This window comes from Chiloscyllium punctatum, unplaced genomic scaffold, assembly GCF_047496795.1.
Source record: "Chiloscyllium punctatum isolate Juve2018m unplaced genomic scaffold, sChiPun1.3 scaffold_1445, whole genome shotgun sequence".
NCBI classification, from domain to species: domain Eukaryota; kingdom Metazoa; phylum Chordata; class Chondrichthyes; order Orectolobiformes; family Hemiscylliidae; genus Chiloscyllium; species Chiloscyllium punctatum.
In genome coordinates, this window is record NW_027311179.1 from 1 (window position 1) to 7500 (window position 7500).

The following is a 7500-nucleotide window of genomic DNA, read 5'->3' on the forward strand; positions in this document are numbered from 1 at the left end:
CTGCTCATACCGACTTTGAGACTTGTAAGCCGGGTAGCTCAGCCGGGTTTGATCCGGCGGTTCTGCCGACGGTCTCGCCTTCGAGGGGGGAGCCTCCCCGTGTTCAGTCCGATTTCCATGCATTTCCAACCGTGGGAAGTTGCCCAAAAGGGGATGGGAGTGAATGTGACTGCTCAACCCGACTTTGGCGCTTCCGAGCCGGGTAGCTCAGCCGGGTTTGACCCGGCGGTTCTGCCGACGGTCTCGTCTTCGAGGCGGGTGCCTCCCCCGTATACAGGCCGATTTTCATGCATTTCGAACCGTGGAAGTGGTCCAAAAGGGAATGGGGGTGGACGTGTCTGCTCATACCGACTTTGAGACTTGTAAGCCGGGTAGCTCAGCCGGGTTTGATCCGGCGTTCTGCCGACGGTCTCGCCTTCGAGGGGGGAGCCTCCCCCGTGTTCAGTCCGATTTCCATGCATTTCCAACCGTGGGAAGTTGCCCAAAAGGGGATGGGAGTGAATGTGACTGCTCAACCCGACTTTGGCGCTTCCGAGCCGGGTAGCTCAGCCGGGTTTGACCCGGCGGTTCTGCCGACGGTCTCGTCTTCGAGGCGGGTGCCTCCCCCGTGTACAGGCCGATTTTCATGCATTTGGAACCGTGGGAAGTGGTCCAAAAGGGAATGGGGGTGGACGTGACTGCTCATACCGACTTTGAGACTTGTAAGCCGGGTAGCTCAGCCGGGTTTGACCCGGCGGTTCTGCGACGGTCTCGCCTTCGAGGGGGGAGCCTCCCCGTGTTCAGTCCGATTTTCGTGCATTTCCCACGGTGGGAAATGGTATCTTTCATTACGGGGACAAGGGTCTGAAGCGGTGAAGTCAGTAACCGGCATAGTTAAGGAAAGGGTTCGAATTTTCTCAACAGTACGAAAAAAGTGAGCAGGGAAGCTAGAGAAGGTGTCAGTGAGTCCCAAACGAGTGAACCGCAAAACTTAGGGAAATGCCCGAAAGCGTTTTAAAGGGTGAAATCGGGAACGAGGAAATGATCGGAAAGTGCCTGAAAGTGCTAAATGAGTAAACAGAAAAACGAAGAAAAATGTTTGAAAAGAAGAAGTGAGTAACCAGGAAAACTTAGAAAAATGTTCAAAACGAAGAAATCAGTAACCAGGAAAACTTAGAAAAATGATCAAAAAGAAGAAATGAGTAACCAGGAAAACTTAGAAAAATGTTTAAAAAGAAGAAATCAGTAACCAGGAAAACTTAGGAAAATGTTTAAAAAGAAGAAATCAGTAACCAGAAAAACTGCGAAAAATGTTTAAAAAGAAGAAATGAGTAACCAGAAAAAACTTAGAAAAATGTTTAAAAAGAAGAAATCAGTAACCAGGAAAACTTAGAAAAATGTTTAAAAAGAAGAAATCAGTAACCAGGAAAACTTAGAAAAATGTTATAAAAGAAGAAGTGAGTAACCAGAAAAACTTAGAAAAATGTTTAAAAAGAAGAAATCAGTAACCAGAAAAACTGCGAAAAATGTTTAAAAAGAAGAAATCAGTAACCAGACAAACTGCGAAAAATGTTTAAAAAGAAGAAATCAGTAACCAGGAAAACTTAGAAAATGTTTAAAAAGAAGAAGTGAGTAACCAGAAAACTTAGAAAAATGTTTAAAAAGAAGAAATCAGTAACCAGAAAAACTTAGAAAAATGTTAAAAAGAAGAAATCAGTAACCAGAAAAACTGCGAAAAATGTTTAAAAAGAAGAAATCAGTAACCAGAAAAAACTTAGAAAAATGTTTAAAAAGAAGAAGTGAGTAACCAGAAAAACTTAGAAAAATGTTTAAAAAGAAGAAATCAGTAACCAGAAAAACGGCGAAAAATGTTTAAAAAGAAGAAATCAGTAACCAGACAAACTGCGAAAAATGTTTAAAAAGAAGAAATCAGTAACCAGAAAAACTTAGAAAAATGTTTAAAAGAAGAAATCAGTAACCAGAAAAACTTAGAAAATGTTTCAAAAGAAGAAGTGAGTAACCAGAAAAACTTAGAAAAATGTTTAAAAAGAAGAAGTGAGTAACCAGAAAAACTTAGAAAAATGTTTAAAAAGAAGAAATCAGTAACCAGAAAAACTTAGAAAAATGTTTAAAAAGAAGAAATCAGTAACCAGAAAAACTGCGAAAATGTTTAAAAAGAAGAAATCAGTAACCAGACAAACTGCGAAAAATGTTTAAAAAGAAGAAATCAGTAACCAGGAAAACTTAGAAAAATGTTTAAAAAGAAGAAGTCAGTAACCAGAAAAACTTAGAAAAATGTTTAAAAAGAAGAAATCAGTAACCAGAAAAACTTAGAAAAATGTTTAAAAAGAAGAAATCAGTAACCAGAAAAACTGCGAAAAATGTTTAAAAAGAAGAAATCAGTAACCAGAAAAACTTAGAAAAATGTTTAAAAAGAAGAAGTGAGTAACCAGAAAAACTTAGAAAAATGTTTAAAAAGAAGAAATCAGTAACCAGAAAAACGGGCGAAAAATGTTTAAAAAGAAGAAATCAGTAACCAGACAAACTGCGAAAAATGTTTAAAAAGAAGAAATCAGTAACCAGAAAAACTTAGAAAAATGTTTCAAAAGAAGAAGTGAGTAACCAGAAAAACTTAGAAAAATGTTTAAAAAGAAGAAGTGAGTAACCAGAAAAACTTAGAAAAATGTTTAAAAAGAAGAAATCAGTAACCAGAAAAACTTAGAAAAATGTTTAAAAAGAAGAAATCAGTAACCAGAAAAACTGCGAAAAATGTTTAAAAAGAAGAAATCAGTAACCAGACAAACTGCGAAAAATGTTTAAAAAGAAGAAATCAGTAACCAGGAAAACTTAGAAAAATGTTTAAAAAGAAGAAGTGAGTAACCAGAAAAACTTAGAAAAATGTTTAAAAAGAAGAAATCAGTAACCAGAAAAACTTAGAAAATGTTTAAAAAGAAGAAATCAGTAACCAGAAAAAACTGCGAAAAATGTTTAAAAAGATAGAAATCAGTAACCAGAAAAACTTAGAAAATGTTTAAAAAGAAGAAGTGAGTAACCAGAAAAACTTAGAAAATGTTTAAAAAGAAGAAATCAGTAACCAGAAAACGGCGAAAAATGTTTAAAAAGAAGAAATCAGTAACCAGACAAACTGCGAAAAATGTTTAAAAAGAAGAAATCAGTAACCAGAAAAACTTAGAAAAATGTTTCAAAAGAAGAAGTGAGTAACCAGAAAAACTTAGAAAATGTTTAAAAAGAAGAAGTGAGTAACCAGAAAAACTTAGAAAAATGTTTAAAAAGAAGAAATCAGTAACCAGAAAAACTTAGAAAAATGTTTAAAAAGAAGAAATCAGTAACCAGAAAAACTTAGAAAAATGTTTAAAAAGAAGAAATCAGTAACCAGAAAAACTGCGAAAAATGTTTAAAAAGAAGAAATCAGTAACCAGACAAACTGCGAAAAATGTTTAAAAAGAAGAAATCAGTAACCAGGAAAACTTAGAAAAATGTTTAAAAAGAAGAAGTGAGTAACCAGAAAAACTAGAAAAATGTTTAAAAAGAAGAAATCAGTAACCAGAAAAACTTAGAAAAATGTTTAAAAAGAAGAAATCAGTAACCAGAAAAACTGCGAAAAATGTTTAAAAAGAAGAAATCAGTAACCAGAAAAACTTAGAAAAATGTTTAAAAAGAAGAAGTGAGTAACCAGAAAAACTTAGAAAAATGTTTAAAAAGAAGAAATCAGTAACCAGAAAAACGGCGAAAAATGTTTAAAAAGAAGAAATCAGTAACCAGACAAACTGCGAAAAATGTTAAAAAGAAGAAATCAGTAACCAGAAAAACTTAGAAAAATGTTTAAAAAGAAGAAATCAGTAACCAGAAAAACTTAGAAAAATGTTTCAAAAGAAGAAGTGAGTAACCAGAAAAACTTAGAAAAATGTTTAAAAAGAAGAAGTGAGTAACCAGAAAAACTTAGAAAAATGTTTAAAAAGAAGAAATCAGTAACCAGAAAAACTTAGAAAAATGTTTAAAAAGAAGAAATCAGTAACCAGAAAACTTAGAAAAATGTTTAAAAAGAAGAAATCAGTAACCAGGAAAACTTAGAAAAATGTTTAAAAAGAAGAAATCAGTAACCAGAAAAACTGCGAAAAATGTTTAAAAAGAAGAAATGAGTAACCAGGAAAACTTAGAAAAATGTTTAAAAAGAAGAAGTGAGTAACCAGAAAAACTTAGAAAAATGTTTAAAAAGAAGAAATCAGTAACCAGACAAACTTAGAAAAATGTTTAAAAAGAAGAAATCATTAACCAGACAAACTGCGAAAAATGTTTAAAAAGAAGAAATCAGTAACCAGAAAAACTTAGAAAAATGTTTAAAAAGAAGAAATCAGTAACCAGAAAAACTTAGAAAAATGTTTAAAAAGAAGAAATCAGTAACCAGGAAACTTAGAAAAATGTTTAAAAAGAAGAAGTGAGTAACCAGAAAAACTTAGAAAAATGTTTAAAAAGAAGAAATCAGTAACCAGAAAAACGGCGAAAAATGTTTAAAAAGAAGAAATCAGTAACCAGACAAACTGCGAAAAATGTTTAAAAAGAAGAAGTCAGTAACCAGAAAAACTTAGAAAAATGTTTAAAAAGAAGAAATGAGTAACCAGAAAAACTTAGAAAAATGTTTAAAAAGAAGAAATCAGTAACCAGAAAAACTTAGAAAAATGTTTAAAAAGAAGAAGTGGAGTAACCAGGAAAACTTAGAAAAATGTTTAAAAAGAAGAAATGAGTAACCAGAAAAACTTAGAAAAATGTTTAAAAAGAAGAAATCAGTAACCAGAAAAACTTAGAAAAATGTTTAAAAAGAAGAAATGAGTAACCAGAAAAACTTAGAAAAATGTTTAAAAAGAAGAAATCAGTAACCAGAAAAACGGCGAAAAATGTTTAAAAAGAAGAAATCAGTAACCAGAAAAACGGCGAAAAATGTTTAAAAGAAGAAAATCAGTAACCAGAAAAACTTAGAAAAATGTTTAAAAAGAAGAAGTGAGTAACCAGAAAAACTTAGAAAAATGTTTAAAAAGAAGAAATGAGTAACCAGAAAAACTTAGAAAAATGTTTAAAAGAAGAAATCAGTACCAGAAAAACTAATAGAAAAATGTTTAAAAAGAAGAAATGAGTAACCAGAAAAACGGCGAAAAATGTTTAAAAAGAAGAAATCAGTAACCAGAAAAACGGCGAAAAATGTTTAAAAAGAAGAAATCAGTAACCAGACAAACTGCGAAAAATGTTTAAAAAGAAGAAATCAGTAACCAGAAAAACTTAGAAAAATGTTTAAAAAGAAGAAATCAGTAACCAGGAAAACTTGGAAAAAAACACTTAGAAAAATTTTCAGCAAAGTGTGAAAAATATTCTAAGTGTCAGCGGAGGAAAATGCTGCAGCATCGGGAAAGATTCGCAAACTTACACCGAACATGTGCTCCGAAGTGCCGGAGGAATTGGGTGAATTGAGCCCGGCAAATGGCCAGCTGTCGTTTTGTGCCTGCAGCCCGAAAACTTTAACTTTGTCTGTCGCGGAAAGTCCGGACCGAGAAAAATCCAAACGGTTTTGACCGGACCGAGTTCCAGACCGATGCAGTCAAATTTGGAATCAGACCCATTCAGTGCCACTTGTAGTTTTTCCGCAGTGAGGTTGGCGGGGTACCCGGAGATATATGGGAACACGATTTTTAGAACAAAATGGCGGCGCGGGACCGTTCTGAAAGGCATCCGAAAAACGGTTCCACGGGCATAGCACTTTAATGACAGGTATGAGTGCATGCCGGAGAGCTCTTGGAAGTCGAATTTTTGACACTTTGTCAATTTTTTGACAGATTTGACAAACTCTTTCTGTCTGTTCTAAGAGTCAGTCAGAGACTTGTGCGGCGGTCTTTTGACACTATTGGAGGGCGGGCAAACCCCACGTTGACTCCGGCCGTCCCTCCACAGGCGCTCGTGTCCAAAATGAAGGCGAGAGACGCGAGTGGCCTGGTTCCCTTGGGTGTTGCCAAGAAGGCTGCGGGCTGACCGTTGCCTGAGCACTCCCTAAAGCCTCTTGTGATGAGAGCAGACCTCGCCTGCCGCACGACCGGCTCTGGGAGTCGTTGGGCCGCTATTTGTGAATAGTCTGGTCCTCCTCTGCCACCCGGACAAGCGCGATGGCTCTGCCGCCCTGCGGTGCTCGTCACCCAGGTTTGGGGAACACGATACTCGTAACAAAAATAAAAGGCGGCTCGGGACCTGCAGGCGAAAGGGGTCCCGTGGTGCTAAGCACGTCGACTTCGGGTCTCGGTGCAAGCCGGAGAGCTCACGGAAGTCTAAAGTTTTCGGCACGTGGTCGAATCTTTTCAAAGGCTTACCCGGCTCTTTCCGTCCATTCTGAGAGTAAGTCAGAGGCCGGTGCGGAGGTCTCTTGACAATCGGAGGGGGTGGTGGCCCTCCGCAGGCGCTCGTGTCGAAAATGAAGGCGAGAGACGCGAGTGGCCTGGTTCCCCTGGGTGTTGCCAGGAAGGCTGCGGGCTGACCCTTGCCTGAGCACTCCCTAAAGCCTCTTGTGATGAGAGCAGACCTCGCGCGCCGCACGACCGGCTCTGGGAGTCGTTGGGCCGCTATCTGTGAATAGTCTGGTCCTCCTCTGCCACCCGGCCAAGTGCGATGGCTCTGCCGCCCTGCGGTGCTCGTCACGCAGGTATGGGGCACACGATGCTCGTAACAGCAAATAAAGGCGGCTCGGGACCTGCAGGCGAAAGGGGTCCCGTGGTGCTTAGCACGTCGACTTCGGGTCTCGGTGCAAGCCGGAAGTCTAAAGTTTTCGGCACGTGGTCGAATCTTTTGAAAGGCTTACCCGGCTCTTTCCGTCCATTCTGAGAGTCAGTCAGAGGCCGGTGCGGCGGTCTATTGACGACCGGAGGCTCCCATGGGTGTTGCGATGAGGGTGGAGGGCACAGAACCTTGCCTTAGCACTCCCTAATAAAGCCTCTTGTGAAGAGAGCAGACCTCGCGCGCCGCACGACCGGCTCTGGGAGTCGTTGGGCCGCTATCTGTGAATAGTCTGGTCCTCCTCTGCCACCCGGCCAAGTGCGATGGCTCTGCCGCCCTGCGGTGCTCGTCACGCAGGTATGGGGCACACGATGCTCGTAACAGCAAATAAAGGCGGCTCGGGACCTGCAGGCGAAAGGGGTCCCGTGGTGCTTAGCACGTCGACTTCGGGTCTCGGTGCAAGCCGGAGAGCTCACGGAAGTCTAAAGTTTTCGGCACGTGGTCGAATCTTTTGAAAGGCTTACCCGGCTCTTTCCGTCCATTCTGAGAGTCAGTCAGAGGCCGGTGCGGCGGTCTATTGACGACCGGAGGCTCCCATGGGTGTTGCGATGAGGGTGGAGGGCACAGAACCTTGCCTTAGCACTCCCTAATAAAGCCTCTTGTGAAGAGAGCAGACCTCGCGCGCCGCACGACCGGCTCTGGGAGTCGTTGGGCCGCTATCTGTGAATAGTCTGGTCCTCCTCTGCCACCCGG